Source organism: Protopterus annectens, chromosome 2.part1 (assembly GCF_019279795.1).
Source record: "Protopterus annectens isolate FY-2018-M chromosome 2.part1, PAN1.0, whole genome shotgun sequence".
NCBI classification, from domain to species: Eukaryota; Metazoa; Chordata; order Ceratodontiformes; family Protopteridae; genus Protopterus; species Protopterus annectens.
In genome coordinates, this window is record NC_056729.1 from 701,910,071 (window position 1) to 701,928,376 (window position 18,306).

Below are 18,306 nucleotides of genomic sequence, written 5' to 3' on the forward strand. Positions count from 1 at the left end.
ATGGGCTTTGTTTTATGAAGATGGGAAGTTTATTCCATAGACAAGGTATCCTTTGGGATACAAATCTGTCTCTCCAGCAAGTTCCGTTAGAGATACAAATAAGGTTTGCATCCATGGAACATTGCAACCCATGTCTAATATTTCTTGTGAATATGTAATATTTTCATCAGGGATGCATCAGGGAATACCTTGTAGGTCAAGTGTAAGTCACCCCTCAATAAACTATTTGAGACAGAGTAAAGGAATAAGGCCTTTAGTTGGTCCACATATGACATGTGTCTTACACTGGTGTATTTGTTTAGTGAGAAACCTCTGGGGCAACTCCATTTGGTGCAAATACCTGGTTAGGGACATGTAGATGGGAGCATTATACTCGATTATCGGCCTGATGTGGGCCAAGTACAATGGCACTATGACTTCCTTTGACTTTGTTGCCATGCCTTTACTTATAAGTTGAGCCACACAGAAGGATTTCCTCACTACCATAGTTACCTGGTGGTCAAAGTTTAGAATATTATCTGTCTTTGTTTGTAGGTCCCTCAACACTGGGTCTATGTGCTATCAATATTATAATTTGCAGGGATATCTGATTTACCAAAGGGTATGATTATACATTTTTTAGCAACTTAGTCTAAGACCATGGTTTTGGCACCAGTTGTTTGTCATTTTTAGGTCTGTTTGTAGGATGTCAACATCATTTGGGGAAAATATGATTGCTCCCAGCTTACAGTCATCGGCGAACTTGGTGATCCATAGGCTCCCAACATTGTCCTTCACTTCAGATAAGTATATACTATACAGGAGGGGTCCCAACACTGAGCCCTGTGGGACAGCACTAGTAACAGATTTCTTATCAGAAGTGGATTTGCCTATGTGGACAACATGTGTCCTATAAATGAGCTAGTTAACTATCCCCCTGATGGTATAGGGGTTATGCCTAATGCGGTAAGTTTATCTATGATTCCTGAGTAGGGGATTGTGTTGAAAGCTTTGGCCAGGTCTAGATAAGTGGTGTGTACTGTTGTACCTTCATCTATGGCCCTGGTGACCTTCGTGAAGAAGTCCACCAGATTTAGCAGGCAAGACCTCCCTTTGGCAAAGCCAAATTGGGTCTGGTCCAGTGTTTGGAGATATTATATAATGTTATTGATCAGGGCCATGATAATTTTCTCCATTGCCTTGCAGAGAAGACTGGACAAGCTTAAGGTCTGTATTTCCCTTGGTCAGCTGATGGCCAGCGGCTGTGACTTAAGAGGATTTCTAGTGGCCCTGACAAGTTCTGTTTTAAGCCATTTAAGAAGCATCCTGTAATGTTTTTGGGACCCATTGTGGCTGTGTGTTTGGCTGTTCTGAGCACAGTAAGGACCTGTTCTCTCATAATGACTATTAGGGTGATGGTTACAGGTATTTCTTTGAGTGTGGTAGGAGGTGATAGAGGAGAAATTTGATCTGAACTTGTTGCCCAGCAAGTTTGCGATAGTTTCAGGCTGGGTGTAAGTGCTGCCATTTGTGATTAACTCAACACATTGCTGAGCATTTCCACTTAGGTTATGAGCATAAGTAAAAAAGCCTTATGGTTATCTTTCATCCAGGAGGCTATCTTTGACTTGTAGTTTGCTTTGGCAGATTTGACCAGCTCTCTAATTTGCTTAGACTAACGAGTGTCTTTTTGCACTGTTTTTTCTGTTCCTTTCTGACTTTGGAGAAGATGTTTTCCCCTTTATTGATTAGCCTATTTATGCTAGAGGTCTACTAGGGTGGCTTGTTTTTGCCAGCAATCATAGGAATGACTCAGACAGGTTCTGCCTCCTCTGTGCAGCCCCAAATTTGGTTATATAATGATTTTGTGTACAGCACAAAGTAGGTCTCACTGTCATCCAGGTTTGGAGAGGCTTGGAATTTTAATAAGCTGTCACTTAGTTTGATGTAATTGTCCTTAAACTGGTTTGGAGTTTGTTGGGGGTTGTAGGTTAGTTGGTAAACTAATGGAGATCATTCTGTGGTCAGATCTTACCAGGGAGGAGTTAATGCATGGGAGGAAGCAGCATCCTCCCATGTTCATGAGTCTAGGATATTTGTACCACTAGTTGGGGAGCTAACTAGTTGCTCCAGGGTGTCTGCATTGACAAAGTTCAAAAACCTCTGAGCAAGTGAATTATGGGTCATATGAGTCTCCCAGTTTATGGAGGGGTAGTTGAAGTCACCCATAGGTATGGCATTAGGTTGAATGTTAAAAAGATTCCAGCTGGTTTAGGTAGGAGATCTGATTTTCCAGATTCATGTTAGGGGATCTGTAGCTAGTAAGGATATGATAGGCGGTAACACCTATGGTTAGCTGGGCATGGAGCAGCTCATATGAGTCATGTTGTTGGACTAGTCTAGTGGTGTACTCATCCTTTAAAAACACTGAGACACCTCTTCCCTTTGTTTTATCCTCATCTGAGGGGGATCAGAATGAGTGAAAGATATTGGAACCTTTGATAGCTGGGGTACTCTCTATGGTCCTGAACCATGTTTCCATGACTGCACATATGTCTGCATTCTCCAGGTTGAGAAGTGCTTTCAAAGAGTGCAGTTTTTTATTTAAACTCCTAGCATTGAACAGCAGTACCTTTAGGTGGTCATGAGTGATTTTGTTATGTTGGAGGGTTCAACAACTTGGTACAGCCTAAAAAGATCACTGTGGAGCTAGATAACATTTTTGACAGTATCCAGAAGCCAAGTAGTGGCAAGTGCAAACCATTTCTGGCAAAGCATCATGGTTTGCAAATTATGTCTCCCCAGGCTGACAGATATTGGATCCCCTTTTTGTGACATCAGAAACCAAGCCAATTGTTGAAGTCTATCATTTTTTATGGTACTTTGGCATCATCATTGGTGAAGGTAGGATGATACTCAAGGCTAGATTTATATCTGCCTGGGACAGATTCTTCAGTGAGCTCCATCATATCTTTCTCCATGTACTCCAGTGAGATATGTCTTATGCTGTTTGCATCCACATAGGCTATGACCATGTCATACTGGTACTTGTGGTTTAAAGACCTAAGTGCGTGTGTGATCTGATTATCCTGACTCCAGACAGACAGCTCGCTGTGATCATCTCCTTGTTTAGCCTGGTAAGGGAGATATCAGTATGTCTTACAATGGAATCCCCAATAGCTAGAATGTTTGGCTGTGTGGTGTTTTACCTTCTGGGCTTGAAAGTGCAGCTACTATGATTTTCAGAGTTATGTGTTGTGTAAGGCACTGTCTTTTTTAAGTGTGTGCAGGCTACTGAGAGATGCTTTTAGGAGATCTTGGAGGTTTGGGTAGATTACATGTGAGTACCTCCACATAGGTGGGTCTATGTGTTTTTTCCATAGTATTGGTTATGAGTGTTTTGGGTGTAAATCTGGCAACCTGGTTAGCATTTTTGTGTGTGTATGTGAGAGCTTTGTGTCCATTGACATTGTGTATCTACATCTCTCACATACTTTGTCTGTCCTAAAATTAAGTGGTTGTCAGTGAACAAGAGGCAGTTACTACACTGCCTCAGGATGCCTATATCCACCAGGCCAGAAATAGAGATGACAGGGAAGTGCCTATGCATTTTACCAGATCCTTAGTAGATGGGAAGGAGTAGGAGAGAGTCACTTAAAGGTTTAAGTTAGGGTTTTTAGTAGTATACTGCAGGATGACCTGCAGTGCTACTGCCCTCTATGCAAACTGTAAGCTCTTCAAGCAGCTATGTACAGTGGGTGACTATGTAGAGTGTTTCCTACAGAGGATTTTAAACTGGAGAAATTTGCATATATATATACGGCACTGGTAATGTGTTTGCACATCACAGTTAAGCTCTCAGGCTAATCAGATAAACACCCACAATAAGCTTTCTGCCAGTAGTTCCCAACTTGGATGGCTTGAATAAGCCCTGTGCTCCCTCCAGAATGAAGAGTAAAACCCTCTTAATGTGAAATAAACTGGTTTTGAGCTCAAGCGCAGTAACAAATGTTTTACAACAAAAGGCAGAACTCCTTCAGCATCAGGAATCCTTGGAAATAAGTTCACAAAACCTTGAGAAATGTTCCCAAATACAGAAAAATGTGCTTATGCTGCCCCAGAGCCTAAAACAGCCTAAATCAGCATACGTATTACTCAGCCACATTTCATATGGACATAGCATTATCTGTGCTGTTTGCCACAGTTTTAACATTTCCGACATTTCACTGTCATATGTCTCATTTCTCCAGACAGGTTTATATGTTATTCACATTAGTTTTTATAGAGAGAGGTTTGCAGGATTTGTAACCGACTTTCACTGACGCACATTCCCTCACATTATATCAGGATGGTGATGTAACAATCTGAAGTCCTACCTCCGTGTACATGACTGTGCGGTATGCACACATTGCTGAGTACTGTTGATGCTTCCTGTATATGTGCAATCTTAACAAATGGTATCACTATAAATCAACTCCATAATTTATGTTAATGTTATGTTTTATTCATTAACAGACATACCTACACCACTGCATTATTTGCTGTACACTGCCTACAACCATGATGATCTGAACTGGTGCATGTAATTCATTCACATGGATAAATGTTATTATTCAGCACTTATTTTAGAGCAATTGCGTCATGTATATAGATAATGGCATAGCTCCTGAGCATACTGGATATATACATAATATGTTAATTGACTAGAAATATTTTTACTCATATAGCGGGTGTCCATATATGTCTCCCTGTACTGATGTATGTGAGTCCTAACAAGAGTTTGTGCATTTAGTATGTCATGGTAGTCTCTTGGTATCTCTACATTATTTTCCTTATGACATGTATTGTTGCCAAACATGTGTGTTGCCTGCATGTAAATTTTAAGTGCCACTGATATCCTGGATTTGATACTGATACACATTGCTCTGTCATATGGATATTCTCATATGTACACATTTGTATGAACTGTATGTTATCTGTGATGTGTGATTGACAGTGCTGGGGTAGAGTTTCTTTACTTATTAGTACTGCATATTATCATGACATGTAAGACAGATTTTTGCAATGCTTGTATAATTGCATGATTCAGAATCCACAAGGCACAACACTCCTCCTATCAAAAAATTATGTTGGAGAGGACGTGCTTGATCATTTTTGGAGGAATCCTAGCTCAATCTGGAAGTAGAAGACCAGACTGACGAGTTCAAGACCATCAACAGCTGTTGTTTTGGTGGAACAGTGACAAAGACCTCTACCTCCTGGAGCCAAAGACAGGAAGGACCATCTGTGAGCAGTCATCAGCAATGTCTTCTGCATGTAGTTAGAGACCACGATGGGCAACTTCTTCCAAAACTTGGCATGGGTAATGCATGACTCCTTCTGTGAGATTGCAACGGAGCTCATATGTGAGCTCAAACCCAACCAGGGAGGTGGCTCCAGACAGTAAATATAGTCTTTGTGTTCTTTTCATGTAATGTAATGTAAACAGCATGTGTTTGCCATAGCTTTTTGTTGTTACTCTTATGAATATCCAAAAACAAATTTATAGTTCAATTTTAAAGAGACATAGAAACCACTGGTAATATACCTAAAACACCGTAATTCTAATAAAACCCTAAGGTGTATAACATATATAAATATAAATATACAATATAACAAGTTTAAAAATAATAATAATAAAATATTATAAATACTATTAAAATTTATTTATATACAACTGGCTTTTAGCTTTAAGAGAGGCTTAATAGATATGTATTCATTTAAACCTGGGTCCCTATTAGATTCCAGTAAAAATTGCCAATAAGTTTCCCTGTGTTCTAATCTAATTTCCCATGGCCCTCCTCTATTGTCTTTGTAGACAGTTTCCAAAACAAAAAACTGATACTTGGCTGTACGGCATGTCGTAAGGTGTCTATAAAGAGCATTTTTCAAATTTTGTTTTTGTATCTCGTATAAATGCTCGTAAATCCTTCTTTTTAAAGGACATTCAGTTTTGCATACATAGAAAGCGGGACATGATAGACAAAAAGCCAAATAGACCACCCCCTGACTATTGCAGTTGGAAAACCTAGTAGACTTGATGTATTTATTTCTAGCTGCAAGAAAAAAGTTTTCTTGATTGACAACACAGTAACACTGTGTGCATGAACTACATTTCTAAGTGCCCATACGTTTGTTGGAATATTGGTATGGATGGAAATTCTGTTCTAACAAATTCTTTATATTTCTGCCCCTTCTAAAAACTGTCTTGACATTTTTGTTACTTAGGTTTTCTAAATCTGTAATGTCCCTGAAATTGTCCCATTCATTTTGTATGATATTCCTAATAACCCCTGAATTAGCACTGTACTTAGTAATGAACACTTGGTTGAAATCAGATAGCGCCTTGGTGTTATCAGTTATACTATGTATGTCTCCTAAACCCAAGATAGGCTTGTACTGATCTCTTCTACCTAAATCTACCTGTTCCTTAATCTGGGAGATAAATTCATATGGATAGCCTCTTTCTTGAAACATACAAAATAATTTATAACACTCTGAGTTGTAATCTTCTTCTGATGTCATACGGGATATCCTGACCAACTGTCCCTTTACAATTCCTCTTTTTTGATATAATGGATGCGAACTATTGAAATGTATGTAACTATTGGAAAATGTTGGCTTCCTATAAACATTAGATGTAAATTTTCCTTGATGGATACTTAATAGTACATCTAAATATTCAACCTTCCCTTCCTGAATGTGATGGGTAAATGTTAAAAATTCAGTAGTGGAAGCCAAGTATTCCATAAAAATGGAAATAATATTATCAGGTCCTGTCCAAAAGATGCATATATCGTCCAGGAATCTGAAATAGGCCCCCCAATATTGGGTAAAGGATTGGTCAGGATATCCCGTATGACATCAGAAGAAGAAGATTACAACTCAGAGTGTTATAAATTATTTTGTATGTTTCAAGAAAGAGGCTATCCATATGAATTTATCTCCCAGATTAAGGAACAGGTAGATTTAGGTAGAAGAGATCAGTACAAGCCTATCTTGGGTTTAGGAGACATACATAGTATAACTGATAACACCAAGGCGCTATCTGATTTCAACCGAGTGTTCATTACTGAGTACAGTGCTAATTCAGGGGTTATTAGGAATATCATACAAAATGAATGAGACAATTTCAGGGACATTACAGATTTAGAAAACCTAAGTAACAAAAATGTCAAGACAGTTTTTAGAAGGGGCAGAAATATAAAGAATTTGTTAGAACAGAATTTCCATCCATACCAATATTCCAACAAACGTATGGGCACTTACAAATGTGGTTCATGCACACAGTGTTACTGTGTTGTCAATCAAGAAAACTTTTTTCTTGTAGCTAGAAATAAATACATCAAGTCTACTAGGTTTTCCAACTGCAATAGTCAGGGGGAGGTCTATTTGGCTTTTTGTCTATCATGTCCCGCTTTCTATGTGGGCAAAATTGAACGTCCTTTAAAAAGAAGGATTTACGAGCATTTATACGAGATACAAAAACAAAATTTGAAAAATGCTCTTTATAGACACCTTACGACATACCCTACAGCCAAGTATCAGTTTTTTGTTTTGGAAACTGTCTACAAAGACAATAGAGGAGGGCCATGGGAAATTAGATTAGAACACAGGGAAACTTATTGGCAAATTTTACTGGAATCTAATAGGGACCCAGGTTTAAATGAATACATATCTATTAAGCCTCTCTTAAAGCTAAAAGCCAGTTGTATATAAATACATTTTAATAGTATTTATAATATTTTATTATTATTATTTTTAAACTTATTATATTGTATATTTATATTTATATATGTTGTACACCTTAGGGTTTTATTAGAATTACGGTGTTTTAGGTATATTACCAGTGGTTTCTATGTCTCTTTAAAAATGTACTATAAATCTGTTTTTGGATATTCATTGGTGGACTGATCCCTTCGTACACTGTTTTTTGTTGTTTTGGTTGAGTTTACCAGTGTTGGCTTTCTTTTTGGTTTTTTGTTACTCTTATGACAAATATTTGTGCACATTACTCCATATGGCAGTTGTGCTTTCCCTGCTGTTCACTGACAATATGCCATAAGCAGTTCCTCCATGATATCACTTGACATGTCATCATTAGCTGTACATGAGAGATGCCTATTACAGCCTGTGATGTTTGACTGCTGAAATATACACTGCCCTATGCAGTCACACAATGTGACCTTACCCTTTGCAGACACGTAAAGTGACTTCATCTCCACTGGGAGTGTACGATACATTAGTGGTTTTTTCCACTGATACCATTAGGCAAACAGTTATACCACTGTTTTATGCATTTCCTTATCATGTGCATTTGTGTGCACTATGATGATAGGCAGTAGTGTAGCTAGGAAGGGGTGAGAGGGGCAACTGTCCAAGGTGCAAAGTGTTGGTGGTGCGACTAACTGACCCCAATCTTTCATTAATAATAATGCAATACCAGCTTTAAAAGCTGGTATTGCATTTGCAGTCAAACCTGAGTACTATAGCACTCCATGTCTGGTCTAAACTGTAGCAACTGCTTGCTAGATTGTAGCAAGCAGTTTGCTACAGTTTAAAAGTAAAACTTTTTTTTTGTTTTAACGAAAATCTGAGCACTGTAGCACTCTGTGCTTGCTACAAGTATAGCAAACAGTTTGCCAGAGCTGATTTGGCTACAGTGTATATAGTCCTGACTTTGTGATGTTATTCCTGAATCATCACATTAACGATGTTCAGCTACAGTGCTGTGGCCAGTGTGTGCCTTCATCATCAAATGCATAATGCACAGAGACATATTATCATGTATGCTGCTGTAGGACAAGTGAGTGTAGCATAGCAGGAATGAGTGCATTGTGCATGTTGCATGCACAGCAGTTATTTCAGAATGACAAGCCTGTTCACTGTCATTTCATTATCATGTTTGTGACATTTACTGTGCCAATGCTGTGAAGCCTCTTCTATGCATTTTGCTGCTCCCTTTACAGGACAGCAGTAATTTTTCCTGTGAAGCCCACAAGTGCTGTGTGGCTTAGCAGACAGCTTTGTGCCTCATAATTATTTGGTTGGTTACCTAAAGGCTAGTATATATTTTGTGGACATGTCCAGGGGTGTCATCCAAGGGCATGGTTACAGATATATGTGTATATCTGTACTGAATTTTCATTTTTGTAATGGTATTGATCCCTGTCACATGCATACAGTCATTCTTCATCCCTTTGTAAGGTTGTAACACAATAGATGATACCACATCAATGCTATTTTGTAAACTGGTGTATTACTTTATGGATTTTTCTATGGTGGACCATACTTAGGCTTCATCACTGCCATGTTTGGTTAGCTTTCCATGACCCATCATATGCAGTCTATACATTTATTGTCTGTGTACCACATCCTGCCCATTTCACAATGTAACACCCTGCATTTGTGTTGTGACACCCACTCATTTATCCACTTTCATTTTCCAATAACATCAATATATATACATACATACATACATATACACACACATACACACACACACACACACACACACACACACACACACACACACACACACACACACACACACACACACACACACATACACGCACACACATGCATGCACACACACACACACACACACACACACACACACACACACACACACACACACACACACACACAAATGCCCCTCTGACCCTCCCTGTGACCGTCTTTTCCTTTCTTCTATCATATGTGGTGTGTTCCTCTTCTTTACCCTATCTCAACTTTTACTGTATTATCTACCTCACTCATTGGGTTGTGTGTGCCCATATGTCCACTCCCCACTCCATTTTTTAGATAAAGAATTGCTGTGGTGCTGGTTATGCCACATCATCGATATTTCTTTTTTTTTATGTGCTCATCTACCTGGCAGAATTCACAAAATTCTCACAGCATATTGAACTGCATGCTTGTTTATTTCCATTTTTTTTTACTTACACTTAAATTGCCTAATATATCAGCATTCAGCATAAGATGTACTGCATATGTCTACTTGCACTGCAATTACTTAGGTTTGCTAATTTCTTTGCTGCTCAGTGCATGTAGTACACTTATATGGTACGTGTACATTGCATTACTAAAGTGTTATATTACTTAGTAGAGTTCTTGCACTGTACTCAGCACATTCCAGCAGAGTTGCACAAACCTCTTGGAATCTGGTCCAGTACGAAATGTGGTATGGATGTGGCAGACTTCTGCAAGGCAAATTACACAGGACCACCCAGAAAGCCAGTTAACATGGCAGATAATGTAGGTTTTTCACTCATGTGCATGGAAAGTTGCCAGCTGCAGTTATCAAAGGATGTTGTATAGGTTTCAGTTAATTATGGTTTAAAGAACAAGTGACACTGAAATAGGCACAACATGAAAATTATACTTTTAATTACATAGGTGTGTATTAGGCTAATGGCCCTGGAGCCTTTACATGCCTAGCCCATAGGATTACCCTGGCATCGTGTCACCTGACCATAGTTCCCAGTGCCTCTGTCGAGTCGAGCCACTGGTGTGATCCCCGGGGTGAATTTTCTATTTCCCATCCACTCATTAAGACTTCTCTTGAAGAGGGCCAGTGAGGTGCTCTTTTTGACATGTATGGGAAGTCTATTCCATAGCATGGGCAGCCTCTGGGTTATGAACCTGTCCCTCCAGCATGTTCTGTTGATTGTGATAATGAGGTTGAGGTCTCTCGAGCATGTGGTGCAGAGGGTTTGGGATTTCTTTAGATGTAGCATTTCTAACAGAGCTGGGTCAGACATGGCTTTGTAAGTTAAGTAGAGATTCCCTCTAAGTAGACGATATGAGACAGAGGATAGTTGGAGTTTTTTTAGTCTGTCCATATAGGACAAGTGTTTAAGGCCTAGGATCCTCTTTGTGAGGTACTTTTACGGCCTCTCCAGTTGTTGCAGGTGTCTAGTGAGGTACAAGCCAAATGGGGTATTGTACTTGATGATTGACCTAATGAGGGAAGAGTAGAGGGAGACAATGACTTTTTTCTTCCTGGATGCAAAACCATTAGTAATGAGATGTGCCACATAGAAGGACTTTCTGACCACAGTGGCAATGTGGTGGTCAAAAGAGAGGTTGCTGTCAACCTGTGTTCCCAGATCTCTTATAATGCCTTCTGTGTTCAGTGGACTACCATCGATGTGGTAATTCATGTGAACTGGGTTTTTCCCAAAGGGGATGATGGCACATTTTTTGGCATTGAGCTTAAGGCCATGGTTCTGACACCAGTCGTTGGTTTCATTGAGACCTTTCTGTAGGATGTCAACATCACTTGGGGAGTTAATAATGGCTCCCAACTTGCAATCATCTGCGAATTTTGTCAGACAGAGTCCCTTAGTGTTGGCCTGGACTTCTGCAAAGTAGATACCAAACAGGAGAGGACCCAGGGCCGATCCCTGTGGGATTCCACTTGTAACTGGTCTGCAGTCTGACTTGGAGTCAGCTACTTTCACACTGTGGGTTCTATCTGTGAGCCAGTTTGCAACCCACTTAGTGATATAGGGGTTGATGCCTAACTTAGTGCGTTTTTCTATGATTCCTGAGTGGGGAATGGTGTCAAAGGCCTTGGCCAGATCAAGGTAGGCTGAATGAACCACCTTGCCTTCATCCACAGCTCTGGTGACTGACTCAAAGAAGTCGACCAAATTGAGCAGGCATGATCTACCCTTCACAAAACCAAACTGTGTGGGATCCAAAGTTTGGAGATTCCCTATATCCTTGTTTATTAGGTCCATGATGATGCATTCCATAACTTTGCATATCAGACTTGTCAGGCTAATGGGGCAATAGTTCCCAGGGTCTGTAGTCGCTCCTCCTCTGTGGAGGGGATGACTGTAGCAGTGTGAAATTCGGTAGGGACAAAGCCTGAGGTGAGGCTGTGATTGAACAGGGCACACAGGTGAGGTGCCAGTTCACTCTGTAGTTCATGTAGAACACAGCCAGGGATATTGTCAGGTCCCATAGAAGCTGTATTCCTGGCCTTGGACAGTGCTGTTTTAACCTGTGAGCAGCAATACTGGGTGCCTGGCAATCTACTGGTATGGTGATTGGTCCTTTTTGTGGATAATTAAAAGTAACAGTAGAACTGAGTCGGAAACAAAAAGAAAGGATTAAAAGGGAAAAAATCAAGACTGGATGAATGGTCAAAAGCATGACAACACAAATTCTGAGTAAACCAATACCTGTGGAAAGCAAACCCCCAGACAAAGAGTATACAGCTGGAGTGAAATAGTTGGGGATGCAGTAAACTATCTGAATGGGAATGTGACCTTAGTGTAGATATTTTGCATCACTTAAATGTAAACCAAATAATAAAAGGAAATAGCAAACAAAGATGGGGAACTATTACAATGCAAAGGAAGAGGTATTACCAATAGGAAACAATAAGTTATCATTCCTCTTTACAGGCAGCTGGCAGGAGTATTCCTTCCAAAATACTGTGTACATTGCATAAGGCCATACCTTTTCAAAGATGTAGACACATAACTCTTAACCTCTTACCACAAGATATCTGGACAAGGCCTAAAATAATGGCCCAGAAATTGGGATAGATTTTAAATATTGCTCTTACAGACTTAGAAAGTTGCTATAATAACAGGATTTGTGTTAGCATACATTTTCTGAAGTATACAAAGTCTGAAACTCAAATGAATGTCATTATTTAGTGATGTCACTTCAATCCTAATTTATTTGCCAGGAATCCATAACTTTTTATAAGGAAGAGACTAAAAATACGAGGCAAAAATCTGCAAATTCTGTGAAAATCTGGACAGTGGAGAGGTATGTCTAGACTGGATTGATCAAATTAATGAAAGGCAAGAAAAAGTCTTTGGTGTATATCTCAAGACACAACAAGACAGATCAGAAAAGCTTAATATGTGTTGACCAAAAGAAAAGAGCCAGAAAGGACTGTAAGAATAACTTTTATATGCATTAAGAAAACCACAGAGGATAAGTAAGCACCATGTCTCACCACAGTGGAATATGAATGCAAAACAAGACACAATCTCAAGACACAGGGTATGCAGATTAGGAGGGCTAGAGTGAAGCATATTTTATCACAATCAGGATAATGAATACTTGGAAATACCCTTAAGAAAAGGTAGTAGGGTCAAACACAGTGAAATAATTCAATACACAGAAGAGATATTTGAGTTTTTAATGAGGAAAGTGGAAAAAATAAACCAATGGCTAATTGAGATCTACAGGAGGTGGTTAAGGAAACAGGTAGACTAGATGGACTAAGTAACTCTTACGTGCTGACAAAAATATATATTCATATTCCTTATTTAAATGGTAACTACAGATGCTGACTCCCTAGAAAAGTATATGTTACACGGACGTCTTCTTGTACAAAACAGTTAGGAAGGTTATTTGTGGAATTTAATGGATTTACCTTTGTTCTGTTTTTCTTTTGCTGCATTTTGGAGTACACACACACGCGCGCGCGCGCGCACACACACACACACACACACACACACACACACACACACACACACACACACACAGACACACACACACTTTGTTATGTCTGTGATAAAATAAGGGAGAAGGACAGCTGAGGGTGGGTGAGGATAAATGAATAACAAAGCATAATAACTGTATTATAACTGCCTAATTGTGTTTTACTATGGTAGTTGCAAGGCTGCATTCCAGATGTTCTGGTACTGAATAATCTATATTGTGACTAAAACAGTTTACAGCAGATTAAATATTTAGCACTGCGCACCAGACCAGTTGTTGGTTTTCTTCTAGGTAGAATGTCTTCAGTAGATTTAGAAATGCAATGCACTTGCAGTTTCTATAACAGGCACCTGTGTAGCAGACCTTGGAAAGAAATCGATCTGTTGTTTTCCTAAATGCCATCATCCTAGGCACTGCAGATGTAAGTGTCTCTTGTGAAATAAACCACAGCTATCCATAAATAAATAAATATTTCCTCTGAATACATAGTTTTAAAAAACATTCTACTCTAGCTATTTCCTCTGAATACATAGCTTTAAAAAGCGTTCTACTCGTGCATGTATCAGTAAAGCTGCTCTTAAATGGAAGCCAAAACATAGTTAATGATTACATCTAAGATTTGTTTTAACATTTTCTAAAGCTTAGTAGCAGGCAAGAATACCTTTTACAAATAGAAAACCTCTATGTATGCGGGATGCGTCAGAGCTTGAAAGGAGATTAATCTACTTATCTTTCGGAATGCAGTCTTCCTAGAAAATGTGCAGTCTCATGTGTCCATTTTGAAATACAAGGCACATCTGACCATAAAAACAGTGGATTTCACTGCAGAGTGTATTTTTTAAAAAAAATCAATCCGTTGTCACTCAGTTATTGTTAAAGCTGATCTTACAAGCATACAAAGCAAAGCAGAGATCTCAAAAATGGAACTGTTCTTAGTTTTATAAACTTGCTTCTACTAAAATATTGCCATTCTGTAAAACAGAGTGCAATGCATATGGTTCACATCATTCTGTAAAATAAAGTGCTTTACATATATTTAGTAATAGTTTCATGTATATAATTAATTAATTAATTAATAAGTGCATTTTTCTCATCTTACTACTAATCAATTAACTGAATTGTATATATTGCAACTTTTCCATTTTGGAATTTGGAAACATTGATTGGCTTTGTTTGGTGAGGTCTGCGAAGCAAACTTGATATATTTAACCAGTCCTTGCCACCGTCTTTACTGCCCAACGGACAGATTCGTTTGTGTACTGTTTTAGATATTCCCCTTGGCAGGCTGTTTTTTTTTTGTGTGTAATTTTTCTCATTTAAATAACCCACTTTCTACTTTCAGATGACTAGGATAATATTGCAATCATTTTGTGTATCCACAGCTATGATAAAAATGACAAGCTAAACATCTATTTTGATGAGTCATTGATGTTTCAGTCTTTGTGTGTGATATGATAATGTAAAATATCCTGAAGTGTGGTTAAATATATAATCAGATAATATATTTTGCAGTCTGTCAACGTCACAATAGTGTATCGAGCTCTGAAGCAGTAATCTCTCTGAATGAGACAGAAACACTTTTGATGATGATGTTGACAGTGGGTTTCCATGAAACAAATAGGTAACTGATATTGCATGGATTAAAATTCTGTAATGTGCAGTTTGTTACTAGCTGTAAGTAAACAAGACTAGTCAGTAATGCATGCATTTATAACAAAAATGAGTTCTTACCATCTTTTCATGAAAAATAACGTGGATATAATATTTGGAATGCACTAGTTATCTCATTACCAGTGGACAGTAAAAGGGCAGTAGGTTGACTATATTTCTCAACCTACATGTCAAGAACAGACAGTTATGTTTATGTACATAAAATATGCAGTAAAACTATAGTATGTTAATGTACATAAACCATGCAGTATAACTACAGTATGTTAATGTAACTATAGTATGTTAATGTACATAAACCATGCAGTATAACTATAGTATATTAATGTACATAAACCATGCAATATAACTATAGTATGTTAATGTACATAAACCATGCAGTATAATTATAGTATGTTAATGTACATAAACCATGCAGTATAACTATAGTATGTTAATGTAACTATAGTATGTTAATGTACATAAACCATGTAGTATAATTATAGTATGTTAATGTACATAAACCATGCAATATAACTATAGTATGTTAATGTACATAAAACAATGCAGTATAACTATAGTATGTTACTGTACATAAACCATGCAGTATAACTACAGTATGTTAATGTACATAAAATATGCAGTAAAACTATAGTATGTTAATGTACATAAACAATGCAGTATAACTATAGTATGTTAATTTACATAAACCATGCAGTATAACTATAGTATGTTACTGTATGTAAACGGGTCTATATTATAAGATCGACATTTGAAAACATCGAACTACATATGGTCGACACCATATGGTCAATGTCTTCAAACATCGACCTTATAAAAAGACAAAAAAAATAAAAAAGTACCCTACAGGATTAAGCAGGGAGGCAAGTCACCCTGCACCCCCCCACACCTCCCGCTACTTAAATATACCAACTCCGAGACTGCACTACATTGCAGTAAATGGAAATCTCCCCTTACGGAGATTTCCATTTACACGCTTGAGATTCTGAGTGTTTGATATTCTCGTGTCGACAATGTCAGATTCAACATTGTTGGCTTTTGAGAATATAATATAGACTCACGTAAACCATGCAGTATAACTATAGTATGTTAATGTACGTAAACCATGCATTATAGCTATGGTATGTTACTGTACATAAACCACACAGTATAACTATAGTATGTTAATGTATGTAAATCATGCAGTATAACTATAGTATGTTACTATACATTAACAATACAGTATAACTATAGCATGTTAATGTATGTAAATAATACAGTAAAACTATAGTATGTTACTGTACATAAACCACGCAGTATAACTATAGTATCTTAATGTACATAAATCATGCAGAATAACTATAGTATACTACTATACATGCTACTGAACATAAACCATACAGTATAACTATGGCATGTTACTGTACATATACCATGCAGTACAACTATAGTATGTTACTGTATGTAAACCATGCAGTATAACTATAGTATGTTACTGTACATAAACCATGCAATATAACTATAGTATATTACTGTACATAAAGCATGCAGTATAACTGTGGTATGCTAATGTCCATAAACCATGCAGTATAACTATAGTATGTTAATGTACATAAACTGACGTCCTCTCCAGTTCAGCTGGTTAATCTGGGAATCCTGAGACAATGTTACAATTGTCTCATGTACACAGACAACCCTCTCCTCCTCCCAACAAACACAAACACATGTGAGAGATGCAACTATATAGCCAAACTGGAGGCTGAACTCTCTCAATACAGGACTAGCAAGACCAGACAGGAGAAGAAGGTAACCACACACACAACAAACCCAACCTCACATAAACCAACCACAACTGCGAACCAAACACATAATAACACAAAGACATACGGAGGCTCTAATAAAAAGCTTACCGAAACAACAGAGGCTCCCAAAGCAGACATCCAAGAAAACACTACCTCAAAACTCTGCACATACAACACATAGTACACAATGTCAGTGTGACAAACAATCAAAGCCCTTAAGGTGAAACACCATGCCTGATACACTAGTAATAGGTGACTCTATAGTCAGACACACTGACGTCCCGCTTACCAGGCTGAACAAAGAGAGGGTAACGGTGAGCTGCCTGTTAGGAGCAAGGATCCGCCACATAACACAAGCACTCAGGTCACTCCAAAGCAAGTACAAATATGACTCCGTCATTGTCCATGCCAGCGTGAATGACCTGAGATGTACCTCCTTGGACTACATGAAAAGAGAAATAGAGGAGCTCTCTGATTATGTAGCCCAGGCCGGTATGACCCTGAGCAGCATCTTGCCCTCACCAAGAATGATGCCACAATACAAAGACAAGATGATCAGCTTTAATAATTGGCTCAATTACTGGTGTCATTCTAGGGGGATCCAATGTCTGTCTGCTTGGGATGACATGCTGGACAAGCCATGCTGCTTCGCAAGGGACGGCTTGCACGTGTCACCACTGGGCTTCCGGATATTGGCTAAGGCTCTTGCCACCCCCATAGTGCCTTTTTAGGCAAGGCTCAAAAGATAAACCCACCTCCTTAGAAAACAATAATGGAAAAAAACTAAGGGTAATGCTGCTCAATGCCAGAAGTCTAAATCTCAAGATGCAGGCTCTCGAAGCACTCCTCAATATGGAGAGCATCGATGTCTGTGCAGTAACTGAAACCTGGTTAAAGGCTCCTGAGAGCACCCCAGCCCTACCAGGTTATACCTCGTATCATGCATTTTGGCCCCAAAACCTGGGCCGAACCACAAAAGGAGGGGGAGTGTCCATATTCATTAAAGACACCCACACCTCCAGGTTAGTGGCAATGCACGAAGCATCGGAGACCATCCATGTGCAACTAACCATAGGCAAAACTGCTATACAACTTGTAGCATGCTACAGACCACCCTTGCAATCTCAGGAACTCCATTCAGCCTTCCTGAAGACACTGGAGGATATGAATGTCTCACCAAATACCATCATATTGGGAGACTTCAACTACCCAAACATAGACTGGGTGCATTACTCAAGCCCCAACACCCTAGCCCAAAGGTTTCTGGAATTCATCAACTCAAACGTGATGGAACAACTAGTCACCTCCCTCACAAGGGGAAATAATATACTTGACCTGATCATCACAAACATGGGGACAAAAT